This window comes from Tachyglossus aculeatus, chromosome 20 (assembly GCF_015852505.1).
Source record: "Tachyglossus aculeatus isolate mTacAcu1 chromosome 20, mTacAcu1.pri, whole genome shotgun sequence".
NCBI classification, from domain to species: domain Eukaryota; kingdom Metazoa; phylum Chordata; class Mammalia; order Monotremata; family Tachyglossidae; genus Tachyglossus; species Tachyglossus aculeatus.
In genome coordinates, this window is record NC_052085.1 from 20836432 (window position 1) to 20858352 (window position 21921).

At 42.8% G+C, this 21921-nt stretch overlaps 1 long non-coding RNA gene across 1 annotated transcript in view; it reads right to left on the reverse strand.

Annotated features, from left to right (window-relative positions):
• Positions 1-268: 268 nt before the first annotated feature.
• LOC119941543 overlaps positions 269-21921 on the reverse strand; it is a 44302-nt gene continuing 22649 nt past the window's right edge. The window contains exon 3 of the long non-coding RNA XR_005455224.1: positions 269-417. This is a non-coding gene — a long non-coding RNA (uncharacterized LOC119941543). The remainder of the gene's footprint in view (positions 418-21921) is intronic.

Sequence of the window (21921 nt, forward strand, 5' to 3'; positions counted from 1 at the left end):
TTAAGATGGAGACACAAGAGATTGGTCGGAAAAGGAGATGGGATTTTAGCAGGACTTTGAAGAGGGGGTGAGCAATGGCCTGCTGGATGTGAAGGGAAGGAATGAGCAAGTGGTCGAGCCAAGAATGATGAGAGCAAAGGAGAGCTTTTTTCTCTCTTGGGTCTATGTAGATTCTGGCCCAGGAACCAAGTAGCATCTGAAAGACACCTCCAGCTTTCTGGTGTTAATGACTTCCTTCCCTGTTCAGTAGTGTTTAACCTTGTGTGGTTTATGTACCATCTTGATTGATGCTGGGACTGGGGAGAGAGGTGAGGGGGGAAATCATACCCATCATCATGCTTGAATGAGACTGCTTTGCATAGGGGCTGATCCACGTGAAGTGTCCCCCTGCCATGCCAAGAGTGGATCGAACTCAATCTGGGAGAGAAGAAGGAGGAGAAGGAGAAGATAAGCATCATTCATTCATTCAATCGTATTTATTGAGCGCTTACTCTGTGCAGAGCACTGTACTAAGAACATGGAAAGTACAATTCAGCAACAAATAGAGAAAATCCCTGCCCAACAATGGACTCACGGTGAGACTGTGAGCCCCACATTGGACAGGGACTGTGTCCAATCTCATAATAATAATGATGGTATTTGTTAAGCGCTTACTATGTGCAAAGCACTGTTCTAAGCACTGGGGAAGATACAAGGTGATCAGGTTGTCCCACGTGGGGCTCACAGTCTTAATCCCCACTTTACAGATGAAGTAACAGAGAAGTCAAGTGATTTGCCCAAAGTCACACAGCTGACAAGTGGCGGAGCAGGGATTTGAACCCATGACCTCTGACTCCCAAGCCCATGCTCTTTCGACTGAGCCATGCTGCTTCTCTAAGAGCTTACTATGTGTCAAACACTGTGCTAAATACAGGGGCAGGTTCTAATAATAATAATTATGGCATTTGCTAAGCACTTATTATGTGCCAGACATCATACTAAGTGATGGGTGAATACAAACAAATCAGGTTGGACACAGTCTGTCCCACATAAGGCTTACAGTCTTATTTGCTCGTACCCACCCCAGCTCTTAGTACAGTGCCTGACAAATACCGCAGGTATTATTAATATTATTATTAAGGAGAAGGAGATGAATTATGATAGGTGCATTGTGTATCAAGCACTGCTGTAAACGTTGGGATAGATACAAATCAATCCCCGTCCCACACAGGGCTCACAAACTCAGTAGATGAGAAACCAGTTTTGAACAACGGTCACTCCTTTCAACCCGGCTGGCTCAGGTTTATTGGAGGCCTGGCATAAAAGAGGTTGGGTGTGGAGCTTAGTAAGTACTTAAGCACTTAGTACACTGCTCTGCATATAGTAAGCACTCAATAAATATGAATGAATGAATGAATGGAGCCCCCAAAGATGTGGGATTGGAAACACTGGCTTTGCTCTTACTTTCCCTGGTTTTCAGTCAATCAGTGGTATTTATTCAGTGTTAAGATGAACACTGGAATAAAAACAACGGTATTAACTCACATGCAGAGCACTCAACTAAACACTTGGGAGAGTACAGTGTTATAGAGAAGGTAGACACAATTCCTGTCCTCAAGTAGATTGCAATTCATTCAATTGTATTTATTGAGTGCTTACTGTGTGCAGAGCAGTGTACTAAGTGCCTGGGAAGTACAATTCAGCAATCCCTGCCCAAAACGGGCTCACAGTCTAGTGGAGGAGTTTCCAGCGGAACATTTTACGATCTAGTGGAGCATTTTACAATCTGATGGAGTATTTTACAATCCACAGGAACATTTTACAATTTAGTGGAGCACTTTACAGTCTGGTGGAGCATTTTACAATCCAGAGGAACATTTTACAATCTAGTATAGGAGATTACAATATGATGGGGGATTTACAGTCTAGTAGGGGAGGTTACAATCTAGAAGGGGAGTTTACAATCTAGTGGAACATTTTTCACAACGGTGTGGGAGATTGAAATCTCCTTGGGGAATTTAGGTCTAGTGGAGAATTTTGCAGTCCTAGTGGAGGAGTTTACACTCCAGTGAGGGAGTTTACAATTTAGTGGGGGATTTTACAATCTAGTAGGGGAGTTGGTAATCTGGTTGGGAACTTTACAATTTAGTGGGGGAATTTACAATCTAGTGGAGGGGTTTACAAGTGCTTAGTACAGTGCTCTGCACACAGTAAGCACTCAATAAATATGACTGACTGAATGAAAAGTAGGGGGAATTTATAATCCAGTGGAGGAGTTTACAATCTAGTAGTGGGGTCTGACAATCTGGATGGGGAATTTACAATTTAATGGGGGAATTTACAAACCAGTGGAGGAGTTTACAATACAGTGGGGAGTCTTACAATCTCTGGAGCTGGCCCTCATTCTGCAGCTGCTACTCTACCCTATCTGCTAGGCTAAATTCCTTGCATAATTTAGGAAGCAAAATGATGGAGATGCATTGCCAGTAGAGACCCTTGATTCCACTAGAAAATCCGTGGTGCCTGGGAGAAGGAGGGACAGCAGACGTGTTGTTTCATTCTCCTGCTGCAAAGGAAAGAATTCAACTGAATGGCAATTGAACACTGATGTGAATAATTTGTGCTGACATACCACCCAACTACCCAAATGTACTTGGTAAATTGTAATTAAGCTTTCCATCTTTTTTTTTTTGAAATCTTTCCTCCAACCTCACATTTTCCTTAGTCTTTGAAATGAAATCCTTTGCTGAATTCTCTCCTCTCAGGTTACAGAGAGGGCAAGAAGAAGACTCAGTAAAGGTAGACAAAAATTCATGAAAATAAAAGGGCGGTGACCCATTAAGAGTTTCCTATTTTCTATCTTGTCGGTTTTCTCTCTTTCTTTCACTTTTGCCTGCCCTGCTGTAGCTAAGAAAAGGGAAAATTATTTCCAGAGTGTAAAAGTGGGGAAATACATTGTGCACCTACGTGGGTTTGCTTTTAAAGGATAATTCTTATGAAAATTTACAGACAAGGATGTCTGGCTAGGCTGGATCAGTCAAAAGAAAATTTGTCTTTTTCACTTTACATTCCCAAAGTAAATTAGAGGTTGTTAGAGGAGTAGGGTTCATGAATTCCTGGGGTAGTACACAATTCTGTATTGTGGAGGCACATAATATGAACTAATAAAGAACTTCAACTGATCAGAGTCCTTTTTGAATGCCTACTGTGTTCAGACTCTCCCAAGCGCTCCTCTCAATGTCGCACTCGGAGAGTTTCCAGTACTCTACCAGTCTTGGCTACGGGAAGGAGAGTGAAGAGAGGCTTATCCATCCCATTCCTAGCTTGGCCAGTGGCTAGCGAGTGGAAGGCAATCTGCTACAAATCAAAACTCACCCGTGCTGGACAGCAACAGCCTGGGAGAGAGTCGAGGGTGGAGACTCAAATTTACTGCACGGAAGAAGGCAGTGGTAAACCACTTCCATATTTTTTACCAAGAAAACTCTATGGATACATTATCAGAGCTATTGCAGATGGAGAGCGGGGTGTTCTGGGAGAGATGTCTCTCCCCCTCGTCCCCCTCTCCATCCCCCCCTTCTTACCTCCTTCCCTTCCCCACAGCACCTGTATATATGTATATATGTTTGGGCATATTTATTACTCTATTTATTTATTTATTTTACTTGTACATATCTATTCTATTTATTTTATTTTGTTAGTATGTTTGGTTTTGTTCTCTTTCTTCCCCTTTTAGACTGTGAGCTCACTGTTGGGTAGGGACTGTCTCTATATGTTGCCAATTTGTACTTCCCAAGTGCTTAGTACAGTGCTCTGCACATAGTAAGTGCTCAATAAATACGATTGATGATGATGATGATGATGAAGATGTGTCCGTGGTGTCGCTATGGGTCGGAAACAATTCAACGACATAAGACAAAACTGTGTGCAGAGCACTGGTTTAAGCACTTAGAAGAATGTAATAGAGATAGAAGAGATAATCCCTACCTGTTAGGGCTTTATAGTGTAATTCCGGCTTTGAGCCAAAGAGAACTTTAGGTTATTGAACTGTTTGTTTTATCATTTGGACTTGCTGCTCATCTATGCTTTGGGGCAGGGACTTCAGGTGAATTTTTGACTCTGCCAAAGCAGAGTGTTAAGGAAACTTTAATAATAATAATAATAATAATAATAATGGCATTTAAGCGCTTACTATGTGCAAGGCACTCTTCTAAGTGCTGGGGGAGATACAAGGTGATCAGGTTGTCCCATGTGTGGCTCACAGTCTTAATCCCCATTTTACAGATGAGGTCACTGAGGCACAGGGAAGTTAAGTGACTTCTCTTAAGCTGACAAGTGGTGGAGTGGGATTCGAACCCATGACCTCTGACTCCCAAGCCTGGACTCTTTCCACTGAGCCACTAGTTGTCCTTCGTTTTTGAAGAAGACGTCACTGAAGGTGAAGTTCACCTAATGGAGCATGTGCAGCTAAAAAGGCCAGTTTGGGACCCTAAACTCAGTCATGCTGTGTATGCAAAAAAGCTGTCCCTTTTTTTTTAATGGTATTTGTTAAGCGCTTACTATGGACCAGGTACTGTACTAAGCGCTGGTGTAGATGCAAGCTGTCAGGTTGGACACAGTGTGGGGCTCACACTCTTCATCCCCAGTTAACAGATGAGGTAACTGAGACACAGAGAAGTCAAGTGATTTGTCCAAGGTCACACAGCAGGCAAGTGGTGGAACCAGGATTAGAACCAAGGTTCTTCTGCCCCAGACCTGTGCTCTATCCACTAGGCCACACTGCTTCTTGTTGTACTGAGAAAAGGTTAATAATCTTTCACTTGGTAATGGAGAGCAAATGTTTGCTTAAAGCATCATTTAGTGTACCAAACACTGTACTAAGCACTGGGGCAGATATGGATTATCAGGTAGGTCCCACATGGGGCTCACGGTCTAAGTAGGAGGGAGCACAGGTACTGAATCTCCATTTTGCAGACAAGGGAACTGAGGCACAGAGAAGTTAAGTGACTTTCCCAAGGTCACACAGCTGGTAAGTGGTGGAGCTGGGATTAGAACCCAGGTACTCTGATTCCCAGGCCCTTGCTCTTTCCACTGGGAGATGCTACTTCCTAGTATGGGTTCACTTGAATCTGTACCCTTAAGATCTTCATATTTTCCACACTCACAACACTTTCATATCTATCTATCCCTACATATCTATGTGTTCTCCTATTTCCCCATCCATAATTTATTTTAATGTCAGTCTCCCACTATAGACTTAAAGTAACCTGTGAGTAACTCTACATATTGTACTGTCCCAAATAGAATAGTGTTCAGCACACATTAAACATTCAAAAAATATGATTCAGTATGACTGAATCAATTGAGTGGGAGAGCCCGTTGTTGGGTAGGGACCGTCTCTATATGCTGACAACTTGTACTTTCCAAGTGCTTACTACAGTGCTCTGCACACAGTAAGCACTCAATAAATATGATTGATTGAATTGGGGATTTTTGCATGGGGTTCTTGCATTCTCATGCAGCCAAGCTGATGAGCCACCTTCTCCTGCACATGATTCCTTCCATCTGTTAAAGTCATGAGGAATGGATTGTTCTCTCCATGCCTTGAGGTTGATCCATCTAGAGTAGCCAATCATCTATGTGCTTGGATCTCTGATCTTTGGCTATTTGTTATTTGCCCCCCTACCTCCATGCTCCTTCAGCCCCACAACTCTTAATGCACATATCTACATATCTAGACTGCAAACTCATTGTGGGCAGGGAATATGTCTGTTTATTGTTGTACTCTCCCAAGCACTCAGTACAGTGTTGTGCACATAGTAAGCGCTCAATAAATATCATTGATGATGGTGATACTTTCCAAGTGCTTAGTACAGTGCTCTGCACACAGTAAGCACTCAATAAATACGATTGAATGAATGAATGATGATTAATGTCTGTCTCCCCCTCTAGGCCGTAAGCCCAATGTGGTTTGGGAATGTGTCTATCAACTCTGTTGGATTGTAATAATAATAATAATAATAATAATTTTGGTATTTGTTAAGCACTTACTATGTGCAAAGCACTGTTCTAAGCGCTGGGGAGGATACAGGGTGATCAGGTTGTCCCATGCGGGGCTCACAATCTTAATCCTCATTTTACAGATGAGGTAACTGAGGCACAGAGAAGTTAAGTGACTTGTCCAAAGTCACACAGCTGACAAGCGACGGTGGCGGGATTGTAATCTCTAAAGTGCTTAGTAGAATGCTCTGCACACAGTGAGTGCTTAGTAAATCAGATTGATAGAAAATTTATTCATGATATATTTCACCCAGCTCTCAGTGGGTGGGGATAGTTTCTTCCAATGCTGTTGTACTCTTCCAAGAGCTCAGTATAGTGCTCTGCAAAGAGAAAGTCCTCAATAAATATGATAGATTGTTTGCCTTGAATAAGATGCCATATCATAAACCGCCTCCTTAAACAGATCAACATAGTAGCTATGGTTTCCATAGTAACGAAGCAAGGGTCTTTCCTCTAGTACAATCTTAGAGGTCTCTATAGACCTACAAAACATGTCTAGAACTGTCAACACCATTTTTCTGCTGACAGAAAGTGCCTTACTTACTATTTCATCGTATCTTCCTGCTTGTGGCAAAATGCCAGAAAACCCAATTAAAATTTTATTTCCCCAATGATATAGCATCTCCCTTTATCTTTTTGAACATTTCATTTCACTTAGTGTTGGGCAAACAAATAACTTACCCCAAATGGTCAAGCCTGCCCCTCTGGGTGATTTATAATTGGTGATATACTTGATATATAAAACACTTGCTTTAGTTTCTCCATCATTCAATCAATCCATCTCATATTTATTGAGCACTTACTATTAGGAGAACACTCTACTAAGCACTTGGGGAGTAATAGCAAAGTTGGTAGACATGTTCCCTGCCCACATGGAACTTACAGTCTACAGTCTTCCTAAAATAAAGAATTCATTGCACGGAAATTTCCTTGTCATGAGAGAACTCAATTTGCTTTCCGAAGGATCCTCAATGTCAGCAAATACAGGAGACCAAGGTCATTTTAACATTCCAAACCCAGTTTTGCTTTGATTAAATTTCACTTTCTTCACCTGCAAAATGGGGGACAATGCTACTAAACTAACTTAAAGGGAAGTGATTTGATATACAGAGGGAACCACAAACAGTTCTCTAGACTGTGGGCAGGGAACGTATTTATTTTCTGTTGTATTTTACTCCCCCAAGAGCTGAGTACACTGCTGTGCACAAAATATGCCACAGTCTTACACATTACATATCTGTAATTTATTTATATTAATGTCTGTCTCCCCCTCTAGACTGTAGGATCATTGTGGGCAGGGAATGCATCTGCTCTATTGATATTTTGTATTCTCCCAAGCACTTAATATGGGAAGAAGACATAAAACCATTTACAGATAGGAAGAAGCATTTGAGTCAAGCAAGAAAATTGCTATGTATTAGGAGTACTAGACTCACATTTTTAGAGACCGAGACCACCTTGTTAGGAGTCCTTCACCAATCTAGGCATTCAAAAGGAACAAAGGAGATGTGGGATCTGGCAAGAATGTGCCTGAGTCCTTTCAAGAGCTGTAAAACTTGGATTGCATATGTCTGCTCTCAAACCATATTTTACTCAGAGATGCAATTGGAAAGAATGCCAAAAGGAAATTTAAATGGAGATTTAAAATGATAAACTAAGATTTAAACCTGAATATTCTGAGTGAGGAGTAAAGAGAGCAAGGGCTAAAGGAAGACACTTAGAACTTAGAACAGCACTTAGAACAGTGTTTTGCACATAGTAAGCACTTAATAAATGCCATTATTATCATTATTATTATTATTATTATAGTGCCAAAACTGTGGGCTTCAGAAGCAGAAAAGAATACTGCATTGTCTACTGTAATGGGAAAGTTAGTTTGAGAAAATTTAGAAGGACAGTTGAGAAATTATGTTTCAGATGCATTTATCTTAAAGTGCTGTTGTGGCATCCATGTGGAGAGGCCTCTGAGGCAAGAGGAAATGTGGGATTGTCAGGTCTTAATAATTATTATCATTATTTTAATAGTATTTATTAAGAGCTTACTATGTTCCAGGCACTCTACTAAGCCCTGGGGTAGCGGCAACTTAAGCAGGTTGGACACGGTCCATGTCCCATATGGGGCTTGAATCTTAATCCCCATTTTATAGATGAGGTAACGAAGGTACAGAAAAGTTAAGTGACTTGCCCAAAGTCATACAGAAGACCAGTGGAAGAGCTGAGATTAGGAACCAAGTCCTTGGACTTTGAGGCCATGCTGCTTCACCCATTTGAGCTTTTTGAGGTTTATTACCTAATTTATGGATTATTTATGCTACTTTGCTTCTCTTCTCTCTTGCTCCGATTGTCCTATGTTCAACTTTTATTAGCACTACCGGATTGTACATCCCAACATTATTTGGTTCTTTTAACAACACCCCTGCATTTCTATTTTAAATACTTGAGACTGAAACCTCTCAAAATGGAACGCAGTCCAGCCCCTTTTCCTAAAACGATTTGGGTTCAGTTCTGGGTCTCCTTCTCTTCTCAATTTACACCCACTTCCTTGGGTAGCTCATCTGCTCTCCCCACTTGAACTCAGCTTCTCCCTGGGTAACTCCCAAATCTGTGTCACTTGCCCTGACCCATCTCCATCTCTGCTATCTCTCATCTCTACCTTCCTCCAGGGCATCTCTACTTGCATATCCAGCTGGCATCTCATGCTCAAAATGACCAAACCTGAACTTCTCACCTTACCTCCCAAATCTACTTCTCCTCCAAACTTTCCCGTTAAAGTTGACAAGAACTCCACCATCCTCCTGGGTTTTGAAGCCTGAAACCTTGGAATTATAATAACAATAATTATTATGGTGTTTCAGTGCTTACTTTGCGTCTAGTGCTTTACCAGGTTTGGGTGTAGATACAAGTTAATCAGGTTGGACACAGTTCCTGTCCCAAATGGAGCTCTCAGTATAAGTAGGAAGAAGAATGGGTATTTCATCCCCATTTTACAGTTGAGGAAACGGAGGCAAAGGGAAGTGATTTGCCTAAGATCACACAGCAGGTAAGTGGGACTAGAACCCAGGTCCTCTGACTCCCAGGCAATTAGAAATGTGCAAATACTACTTTGAAAAAGGGAATGGAGTAAATGGTTCATTTAGAGAAGCAGCGTGGCTCAGTGGAAAGAGCCCGGGCTTTGGAGTCAGAGGTCATGGGTTCGAATCCCGGCTCTGCCAATTGTCAGCTGTGTGACTTTGGGCAAGTCACTTAACTGCTCTGGGCCTCAGTTTCCTCATCTGTAAAATGGGGATTAAGACTGTGAGCCCCCTGTGGGACAATTTTATCACCTTGTAACCTCCCCAGTGTTTAGAACAGTGCTTTGCACATAGTAAGCGCTTAATAAATGCCATTATTATTATTATTTTTACCTTGGGAAGTAAAGGAGGGACTCTTCTTACCTTGGGAAAATTTTTAAAGCAATCTGTGGTGTTTCCTATCTGTCCAGGATAGGAAAAACATGTGAAAACAGTATGAAGGGAAAGTAAGGGGAAATGATGGTTGGTGAGGTGAAATGATTATTATTGATTATAAACCGTTTTGCATAATACATGAAATGAAAACACATGATTTGCTATGAAGTTTCTTTTCCCCTAAGTGCCCTTCATAAGCGAGTGCAATTGTAGTGCTTTCTGAGGTCTGGAGGCTATGTGCTCTATAAAATAAATTGCTTTTGGGCAGCATATATTAACCTACGTCCTGGAACTTTTATACTTTCTTACATTAGGGAGATCAGGGGAGGGGAGAAAAAGTGATAAACTACTTTTAACAAAAAATAATATATTCCAAATTCCAAGGAGGGTAAGCACAGATAAAGCACAAAAATGGGAGTTAAAAAGATTCAAAACATCATGGTTTTTATTGTTCACCCTCAACTCCAAGAATTATATATAATAGGGGCCTTTAGGTTTTACTGCCTTCAGATGGCTGTGAAGGATGGAGAATTTACAAGGACCTGACTGTCAGTTATATAATAATGGCATTTGTTAAGCTCTATGTGCTAAGCACTGGGGTAGATACAAGGTAATCAGGTTGTCCCACGTGAGGCTGTCTTCATCCCCATTTTACAGATGAGGTAACCGAGGCACGGAGAAGTTCAATGGCTTGCCCAAAGACACAGAGCAGACAAGTGGTGGAGCTGGGATTAGAACCCACGTCCTCTGACTCCCAAGCCCGGGCTCTTTTCAGTAAGCTAAAGTTAGAGTTGAAGGCAAGACTAGGGAGAAGATTTATTTCCTCTTCCCCACACTCCTCTGAGATGACTTTATGTCTCCAAACCCCTTAATGTAGATTGTAAGCTCCTCTAACCTGCTCTAGACTGTAAGCTCCTTGTGGGCAGGGAATGTATCTGTTATATTGTTATATTGTTATACTGTACTCTTCCAAGCACTTAGTACAGTGCTCTGCACACAGTAAGCACTCAAGAAATGCAATTGACTGACTGAGTGCAGGGGTCACGTCTACAAACTGAATTGTATGCTTCCAAGCGCTGACTACACAGAAAGTGCTCAGTAAATACCATTGATTCATTTGATCAGTCTCTGGCCAAACGTTTGCCCATCTCTGCCCTATCGACAGATATCAGTCTCTAAGACTGATGATCTGGGATCCTGGACAAGTTCCTTACTTTCCTGCCTCAGTTTCTTCAGCTGTAATCCAGGGACTTTCAGGTCAAGCCTCCTGTGGCTGCTCAGGGAAGATCTGCTATCTGACTGACAGTTCCACAGCATATTTACCAATCTGATTTCTGTTTTAAGATAGCCATGGAAGTGGAGCAAGCTCTGCTCTTCCTCGTACCTTGCTGTCAGGAAGGACTTCTGGGACCTGCTTTCAGGATAAAAGCAATTCTCCCTAGGATTAGGAACTCTAAGAGGAAACTCTGAGGGAATGGTTGCCCATCCATCTCTGCATCAAACAAAGACTCCTCACCACTGGCTTAAAAGTTCTCCACCACCTTGTCCCCTCCTACCTCACCTCGCTATTCTCCTTCTACAACCCAGCCCGCACACTTTGATCCTCTAATACTAGCCTTCTCACTGTGCCTCAATCTCGACTATCTCGCCACCTACCCCTAGCCCTTGTCCTGCCTCTGTCCTGAAACACCCTCCTTCCTCAAATCTGACAGACAATTACTCTCCTCCACTTCAAACCTCATTGAAGGCACATCTCCAAGAGGGCTTCCCAGACTAAGCTCCACTCTTTCCTCTTCTACTACTTCCTTCGGCGTTGCCCTGCCTTGCTCCCTTTATTCTTTCCCCTTTCCAGCCCCACAGAACTTATGTACATATCTGTAATTTATTTATTTGTATTGATATCTGTCTCCCCATCTCTAGACTTTCTCATATTGTACTCTCCTAAGCACTTAGTACAGTGCTCTATGCGCAGTAAGCCCTATCTATCTATCTATCCCACCTTTAATCCTTTCCCTGGCATGTTGCCTATTTCATTGGTTTTCCTGCAAATCCTCCTAAAGGATCTTTCTAGAGTGTGAGCTGAAGGTTTTTTTTAAAAAAATAGAATCTATTAAGAGCTTACTATGTGTCAAATAGTTCTAATTACTGGGGTAGATGCAAGTTAATTAGGTTGGAACAGTCCTTGTCCTGCATGCAGCTCACAGTCTAAGTAGGAGGAAGAACAGGAGAACTGAGGCACAGAGAAGTTGTGACTTGCCCGAGGTCACACAGCAAGCTCTTGGCAGAGCTGGGATTAGAATCCAGGTTCTCTGACTCCCGGGCGTGTGCTCTTTCCATTAGGTCATGCTGCTTCTCCAGCAGGTTTGAAGGTTGGTTTGAAGAATCAGGTTTATCTCCTCGGGCTGACTAGTGAATATCTGGTTTGTGTTCTGGAAATCGGTTGTCTTATTCTGGAAAATCACTCTGCAGTTCTCCCTTTTCTGGACTTTGGCCCTCTAGTGCTGGTTCCTGGATCCTGGATCCCGCTAGTAAGTGATCAATAAATACCGTTTGATTCTCACCTAATAAAACCACTTGCATCCACTCTTCTTCCCTACCTGACCGCTGTCTTGAACAGTTTAATATCTGTTGGATACTTCTCTGCCTTCAAACATGCCCAAACAGCTACTTTTCTTAAAAAACAAAACAAAACAAAACAAATCCCTTCCCTAGAGCCCCACTAAACCCTCCAGTTATGGCTCATCTTCATCTTTCCATTCCTTTACAAACTCTTTGAACACACTGTATATATCCACTCCCTCTACACCGTGTCTTCCATCAACCTTCTTGGATCTTCTACAGTCTGGTTTCTGTCCCATTCCCAAAGCTGAGACCACAGAGATCTCCTCCTTCCCCCAAATCATGGACTCTACACCACCCTCATCCTCCTCAATCTCTCCAGCTGCCATCAGCAGCAAAACACTCCAATCACCTGGAAATAATATCGGACTTCAGCTAGAAACGCACTTCTTTTCTGGTTCTCCTTTTACCTCAGTCTCCTTCATGGGCTCTTCCTCTGCTTCCTATCCCCTAACTGTGGGTAACTCAAAATTCAGTTCTATGTCCTTTTTCATTTTGCACTTTTCTGGGGAGCTCACCCACCCCCACAGTGGATGACTCCTGAACAACAATAATAATAATTGCGGTATTTTTTAAGCACTTACTATGTGCCAGGCACTGTTCTAAGAGCTGGGGTAGATAAATGATAATCAGGTTGGACACAGACTCTGTCCCACAGAGGGCTTACATTCTTAATCCACATTTTACGGATGAGGTAACTGAGGCACAAAGTTAAGTGACTTGCCAAAGGTCACACTGAGCAGACAAGTGGCAGAGACAGGACAGGAATCCAGATCCTTCTGACTTCCCTGTCTGTGATTTATTCATTAGGCCACACTGCTTCTCACTCTATCCTTCTAAGCAGTATTGGCTTTTTGCTTCCTTCCGGAATAAAGATGTCCCACTGTCACTTCAAGGAAATACACTCAAAATTGAGCCCCTCATATTACCTCCCAGATTCTCTCCTCCATCTAACTTTTCCGTCATAGTCGACAAAGCCACTTTTCCCATAACCTTGGCATTAACCTTAATTCCTCTCCTTCTGGGGTTACTGGGGGTTTATTGGAGTAGACATTAATGGAGATAAAAGGCAGGCAGTGCTAATTGTCTTGAAGTCTGGTTTAATGGTATACAGGGGTAAAGGTAAGCTCCTTGAGGACAGGGACCGTATCTACCAATTCTGTTGAATTGTACTCTCCCAAATGCTTAGTACAGTGCTCTGCACATAGTAATGCTCAATAAATACTGTTGGTGGATTAAGTTTAAAAACAGATCTATGAGCTCAGAGAGGACTCCTCGCCATTCTACCCCTCCAGCCCAGTTTTAGAAAAAAACCGTAACAGCTTCAGGCCTGCTTAGCTGCTTGAAATGCTAAAGTTTCATAGCTGAAATCTGCAGTAACTGATAAACTTTGCAGCCTGATCCAAGTTCCTTTTTTTCCCCTTAGTGACTACACATGGGTTGGCAGCTTTCATAACATAAGAGTCCCTAGCTTGTATATTAACATCTAATCCATCAGGATGATGGGAAAGGGACATTTTAAAAAGTGAGAAACAGCTTTGTGGTAATTATGGATACACCAGCTTAATTTTCAAATATCCCATAAATCTGTTGACACTTGATAATAGTGATGTTCTTTCATGGTACTGATTTTAGATTTCTTCCTTGCCTCAGTACCTCTAATGCTTTTCATTGCAAATTGCAGGCTAAATTCCTTCTTTTTTTTCCCCAAGAAGTATTTGGGATCAAGTTTCCTTAGAACTGACTGCCTGAAGCTGCCTCAAACTATAGGAATTGGGTTTCACCCCCGGGAGTGGATATTCAAAAACTTTGGATCTGTATTAATTCACATCTTTGAATGTTAAAATGCTTTGCAGGAAAGTGGACTTGACTTTAAAAAGGTCTCTGAATCCAGTTAAACCCGTAAACTAAAAATCATTCATACAAGTGTATTTAGTGAGCACTTACTGCAAGCAAAGCACTCCCATCTCTTCTCCCCTTTCCTTAGATTCCCAGCACTTAGTTCAGTGCTTTTGGACGCTTGATATTCGTCCCAGCCAGAAACCCACTGCCCTTATGACATATTCAAATTTTTTTTTATATTAATGTCTGTCTCCCCATCTAGCCTGTAAACTCAATGTGGGCAGGGAGTGTGTCTGTTTCTCATTATATTGCACTTTCCCACGCACTTAGTACAGAGAAGCAGCATGGCTCAGTGGAAAGAGCACGGGCTTTGGAGTCAGAGGACATGGGTTCAAATCCCACCAATTGTCAGCTATGTGACTTTGGGCAAGTCATTTAACTTCTCTGTCCCTCAGTTACCTCATCTGTAAAATGGGGATTAAGACTGTGAGCCCCCCAGGGGACAACCTGGTCACCTTGTAACCTCCCTAGCACTTAGAACAATGCTTTGCACATAGTAAGCGCTTAATAAATGTCATCATTTTTTACAGTGCTCTGCACACAATAAACACTCAATAAATACCATTGATTGATTGATTGCTTTGCACACAGTAAACACTTAATAAATGCTGTAACTGCTATCACTATGAACCCCATGTGGGACAGGGTCTGCATCTGATCTGATCACTGTGTCTTTCCCAGCGTCTAGCACAGTGATAGGCACATAGGCACTTGACAAATATCACAGTTATCATCATTATTCTTCTGATTTGTCATCAGGACTTGGCTCAGAAGTTAGGTGGGGGCGAAGAGAGGTTTTGAAGAATCAATCTGTCAACAGTTCTTTGCTATTAGTTCTGGTAAACATTGGAGAAGAAAGCAGATGACATTCAATCCATTTGGATTACCTGGGAATTTCAGAGTTCTGGGCCAAGTTTCCTAACTGACTTCAATACTTAATGCTTGTAAGCATACCATCCATTTCTTTTCTGTATCCCCTGTGACTACTTAATGACAAAAAGGAATAATAATAATAATAATGGTATTTGTTAAGCACTTACTATGTGCCATGCAATCTGCTGGGGTGGATACAACCAAAGGGGATTGGACATAGTCCCTGTCCCACTTGAGACTCACAGTTTCAATCCCCATTTTACAGGTGAGGTAACTGAGGCACAGAGAAGTGAAGTGACCTGCCCAAGGTCACACAGCAGACAGGTGGCAGAGCCAGGATTAGAACTCATGACCTTCCGACTGCCAGACCCATGCTCTATACATGGGTTACTACACTGTGTTTCCTGCGTGTGTTGTAAAAGATTGAAATAATTTTGAGCACTTCAAATTTACTTCCCTTCCTGAGAGGAACAATCCAAGTTTTTTTTTTCTTCTGATATTTGTTAGGCATTTATTACATGCCAGGCACTGCATTAAATGCTGGTTTAGATAAAAGCTAATCAAGTTGGACACAGTCCATGTCTCTCACAGTCTCAGTCTTAATCCCCATTTTACAGTTGAGGTCAATGAGGCACAGAGAAGTGAAGTTACTTGGGCACTTTATCCTTCCTTCCTCCCTCCTTTCCCATCTCCTTCCCTCCTCCTTTCCCATCTCCTTCCCTCCTCCTTTCCCATCTCCTTCCTTCCTCCTTTCCCTTCTTCTTCCCTTCTCCTTTCCTCCTCCTTTCCCATCTCCTTTCCTCCTCCTTTCCCATCTCCTTTCCTCCTCCTTTCCCATCTCCTTTCCTCCTCCTTTCCCATCTCCTTTCCTCCTCCTTTCCCATCTCTTTTAGACTGTGAGCCCACTGTTGGGTAGGGACTGTCTCTACACGTTGCCAACTTGTACTTCCCAAGCGCTTAGTACAGTGCTCTGCACACAGTAAGCGCTCAATAAATACGATTGATGATAATGTCACACAGCAGACAAGTGGCAGAATCGTCTGATTAGAACCCAGTTCTTTCTGATTCCCAGGCCCAGTCTCTATTCACTAGGCCACACTGCTTCAGTAGAGAGTCTTCCCTACTTCACAACGCTCCCAAGCCTTTAGGAGGAGAAGAATTTCCTGGTGGAATCTCCCCGCTGCTTTTCTCCCTCAGAGGTGACCTCCAAACCCATCCTCATACCCCTCCTGCTGACGTCTCAGGCTGAATCTCTGCACGAGCACCAACGTAAGCAGCTCGCGTCTTCTGCCTTCCAGCCTCACCTCAACGCAGAGAGGCTGGAAGAAATCGTTGGCCGCCAAATGGAACAGGCTAAAACCGGAAGGGAAATAAATGTTATTTTCATGCTTCTAGTAGCCTATTTTAAAAATAGAAGCTTAAAGAAGTTTCAGCTCTCCTGGAGCGGATGTTTGAGGAGACGAGATTTTCTTTGGGTATTTCAGTTTCTATGAAACTATCCCCGAAACATTCTCCCGACAACTCTGGTTTAGATGATTAAAACCTTTAATTCATCTCATCTTTTATTCAGGAAGGTTGAATTGCTACAACTCTGCTCTGGCCCCTCATTTCCCTTTGGTACAAGACTTTGGTTAAATGTCCAGATCAGAACCTATGCCAGGCTCAACTGAAGCTCCTTTCTAATCTATTTATAATCCCTCAGCTTTTAGGCTGAAAGTTGCCTGCCAGACTTCTGAATGACTTGAGCCGACTCATTCATTCATTCAGTCGTATTTATTGAGTGCTTACGGTTTGCAGAGTCATCCCTGGGGATTTTCATCAATCAGTCAAACAATGGTATATATTGAGTGCTCACTGCATGCAGAGCACTGTACTAAGTGCTCGGGAAAGATACATTCCCTATCCACTAGGAGCTCATAATAATAATAATACTGATGGCATTTGTTAAGCACTTACTATGTGTAAAGCACTGTTCTAAGTGCTGCGGAGGATACAAGGTGATCAGGTTGTCCCACGTGGAGCTCACAGTCTTAATTTTACAGATGAGGAACTGAGGCCCAGAGAAGTTAAGTGACTTGCCCAAAGTCACACAGCTGACAAGTGGCAGAGATGGGATTAGAACCCATGAAATCTGACTCCCAAGCCCGGGCTCTTTCCACTGAGCCACACTGCTTCCCTCATAGCCTAGATGGGGAGACGGGCATTAAAATACAATAATGGGTATATACATAAATGCTGAGAGGCAGGGGCTGGGTAAATACCAAATGCTTAAAAGGTAATAATTGTGGTACTTGTGTTAAGTGCTTAGTAGGCGCCAGGCACTGTACTAAGCACTGGGGTGGATATAAGCAAACCGGGTTGGACACAGTCCCTGTCCTACATGGGGCTCACAGTCTCAATCTCCATTTTACAGATGAGGCAACTGAGGCCCAGAGAAGTAAAGTGACTTGTCCAAGGTCACACAGCAGACAAGTGGCAGAGTTGGGATTAGAACCGATGAACTTCTGACTCCCAGGCAAGTGCTCTATCAACTATGCCATGCCGGGCAGATCCAAGTGCACACGTAATGCAGAAGGGAGAGGGAGTAAGGGAGATGGGGGCTTAATCAAGGAAGGGTTCCTGGAGGAGATATGATTTTAATAAGTCATTTCCAGAAGTGCTATTTGTTAGAGAAGCATCTCCATGGACCGATCGCAGACTGATGTCTGTTTCCCCCATTCTAGACTGTGAGCTCGTTGTGGGCAGGGAATGTCACTGTTTACTGTTGTATTGTACTTTCCCAAGCGCTTAGAACAGTGCTCTGCATACAGTAAGCGCTTAATAAATAAAGTTGAATGAATTTCAACTTGCTCTGCCCCACCTATCAGGATGTACTGAATCCTTTAAATACATTTTTTCTTGAGTCACTCAGATAACCAGTTGACATATGGCACTTGTGTTTTTCCAGTTTTTTAGGACGAGGAACAGCTGGTAAATGGAACAGAGAAAAAATTAAAACCAGAACGTGGGCCACAGGGGACAATGGGGGTTATCAATCACCCACGAGTGCCTCAGTTTCTTTTCCGACTTGGAGACTAAGGGAGAGGATCCAGGGAACCTCTCTCTGGCCTGCCCTTTTTCTCTCGAGATCTGTGTGTGGAAGCCTTTGAATGAAAATACTGGATTTCCATCCTCTTTAGAGACAGAGACTTTCCTTTGAAGTCATGGGATAGATAGATGGGAAAAGACTTGAGAGCAGGGACCCCAAAGCTTGTGGGAAATGAAGCCAACAAGGAGGCTATTAAGAAGAATGTTGAGAAGCAGCATGGGCTAATGGATAGAGCACGACACTGAGAATCAGAAGAACTTGGGTTCTAATCCTGGCTCTGCCACTAGTCTGCTGGGTGACCTTGGGCAAGTCGCCTAACTTCTCTGTGCCTCACTTACCTCATTTGTAAAATGGTGATCAGGACTGTGAGCCTCATATGGGACATGGACCGTGTTCAAATTGATTAATTTGTATCTATCCCGGCGCTTATAACAGTGTCTAGCACGTAGTACGCGCTTAACAAGTACCATTTAAAAAAAAGAAGGCCGGGATTGAGATGGGTTAGACCCACTGCTGCTGTGTTGAGCTGAACAGGGGTCTTCTTCCTCAGGTCAGAATGCTCTGTGTGGTTGTCACAGGCCTGAGTGGGTTGGGAACAAATCCCAGCAGCAAACTGTGGGTGATTCACAATGTTGTGAAGAGGCTGCTTTCTTGAGACAGACCATTTGCAGAGCTATTAGACTTGAATCTACCAATCTTTCCTGCTACATTAAGCAGAGCTCCAAATGATCTCTGTGTCCATCAACCGACCTTGGTGGGAGTTGGGTGCACAAAAGGGAGCTACGGCGTGATGCTAGATTTTTCACACTGCTAAGCAGAATTGTCCAACGGTACCTGAGGTTGAGGAGCCAGTAACAGAGAGACTGACTTTTTTTATGGTGTTTGTTAAGCGTTTACTATGTGCCAGACACTGGACTAAGCACTGGGGTAAATACAAGTTAATCAGGTTGGACACAGACCCTGTCTCACATGGGCTCACAGTCTTAGGCCCCGTTTTACGGATGAGGTAACTGAGGCACGGAGAACTGAAGTGGCTTGCCTAAGGTCACACACACAGCAGACAAGTAGTGGAGCAGCAATTAGAACCCAGGACCTTCTGACTCGCAGGCCCATGCTCTATCCTCTAGGCCACACTACTTCTCTAGCTCCCTTCTTCCAACTTCCACTCCTGATACCAAGCATTTACACACACAGACTTTACTCAGCCACTCACACACATGCTGCCACACACATGCAACCACACACATATACTCCAAACATTCAGGTATACACACAGACACACTCTCCAGTCACTTAGCCTCCCGTACCACACACCCTGATTATTCATTGACTCATACAAAAATAAATCCCTCAGCAATATACCCATACATGGATGCGTATGTATACACACACAGACACACACACACACCTGTCATTCCGCTATACAAAGCCACACAAATCCCCATCAATTACTCAACACTCACTCTCTCTCTCTTTCTCTCTCTCTATCGCAGAAGTCAATTTCCAAAGGGGCCAGAGCTAGGAGATGCCTGGTTGGACTAGAGTGAGTGAGAAAAGTCGGCCTGTCAGCTTGTCACTGCAGTGGCATCAAGCAGAGGAGCTATTTAACTAAGGAAGGGCAGGCAGGTCTGACCAACAGGGACTCAGGCAGGAAGGGCTACTTCAGGTCATGAATTGCCCCTGCCTCAGGAGTAGGACTTATGCGGAGGTCCCAGGGGGCTAGGAGAAGAATTCAAGCCAGCCAGCAGGACTGCTCCAGAGAAGGACCTTCTCTTAATTAGAAGGGAATAGATACCCTCTCTCATGCTCAATCTGCCACAAAGGACTGTGCCCCAGGGTGTTCCCAGGGATGACAACCTCACTTCCTTTGCCATATTTACCTTGCATAATTGCCCCACTTTGAAAAATCAGATTTGTAACATTAAAAAGGAGGTGGGCCTGTTTTGAGGGATCATAGAAGAATTCAGTCTTGCAGTAAGGGGAGCAGGAGGAAAAACAGAAGAAAAAAGGAGATGGGAAGGAGGGGAGCACATGTCCAAAACTGAACTCCTAATTTTCCCACCCAAGCCCTGTCCTCCCCTTTTCTTTCCCATCACTGTAAACAACACCACTATCCTCCCTACCTCAAAAAACCCACAACCTTGGCGTTGTCCTGGACTCATCTCTCTCATTCCACGCACATATTCAGTCCGTCACTAAATCCTGTCAGTTCTCCCTTCACGACATTACTAAAATCTGTCCTTTCCTTTCCATCCAAACTGATACCATGCTGATCCAAGCACTTATCCTATCTGCCTTGACTACTGCATCTGTCTCATCATCATCATCATCATCAATCGTATTTATTGAGCGCTTACTGTGTGCAGAGCACTGTACTAAGCGCTTGGGAAGTACAAGTTGGCAACATATAGAGACAGTCCCTACCCAACAGTGGGCTCACACTCTAAAAGGGGGAGACAGAGAACAAAACCAAACATACTAACAAAATAAAATAAATAGAATAGATATGTACAAGTAAAATACATAAATAGAGTAATAAATATGTACAAACATATATACATATCCCAACCTCCTGTCTCTCCCCACTTCAATATGTATTTCACTCTGCTGCACTAATCATTTAACAACAAAAACTTTCAGTTCACGTCTCCCCATTCCTCAAGAACCTTCAGTGTCTGCCCATCCACCTCCACATCAAATAGGAACACTTATCATTGGCTTTAAAGCAGTCTATCAGGTTGCCTCGTTGCGCTCTCTACCTCACCTCACTAAGCTCATACTACAGCCCACCCACACACTCTGCTCTTCTTCATGGTGCCAGTTTACTCACCATGCCCTTATCTTGTCTATCTCGCTACAGACCCCTTTCTCACATCCTCACCCTAGCCTGGAACTCCCTCCCCCTGACCCCCACATAAGCCAAACCATGACTCTTTCCACCTTCAAAGCATTATCAAGGTCTCATCTCCTTCAAGAGGCCTTCCCTGCTTTAGCCCTCCTTACCCTGTCTTGATCTCCCTTCTGCATTGCCTATTCACTTCAATCTGTGACCTTTGGACATTTGATATTCACCCCAACCCCACAGCACTTATATGCATATCTTTAAATTATATATTATACATTACTTATTTATTCATATTTATTTCTGTCTCCCCCTTTAGACTGTAAGCTCATTGTGGGCAGGGAATGCGTCTGCTAATTCCACTGCATTGTACTCTCCCAAGCCCTTCGTATAGTGCTCTGCACATAGTAAACACTCAATAAATATGATTGATTGATTGAGAAGGAAGAGAAAGGTAAGACAGCACTTGAGACTGTACCTTTTATTTCAATTGCATTCTCTCAAGTGCCCAAAACAATAGATAACGAATTCAGGTAACTTCCTCTCCCTTCTCCGAGCGAGCCCATTTCATAGAAGAAACTCCCTCTCCCCTGTATCTGCTACTTACCAAGTTCTGTCCTTTCTCCACTCTTTTTCTTTCTATGAACTGCTGTCCCTGTTATAACTACGTGGTACAAAGGTAATCTTGTTTTCTACTCAATCAGGATGGGACAATTATATGGTAGATGCGAGTAAATATGGTATATGTATGTATTATATATGTTTATCTTCACATACCCACACACACGTATATATATGTATGAATTTACACACATACCCATACACACAATTATATATATATATATATATATATATATATATATATATATTTGTAAATATATGAAGAGAGAGGAAGAGGGAGAGAGAGATGTTCTTATCAAGAACATCCAATCCTGACTTAGTTCTATCCCTTCAATTGGAGCACTTTAAAAATGTGTGCATACTTTACTTATAAAGCAGTATAGTATAGTGGATAGAGCATGGGCCTGGGAGCTAGAAGGTCATGAGTTCTAATTCTGACTCCACCACTTTTCTGCTGTGCGACCTCGGTCAATTCACTTAGTTTCTATGTACCT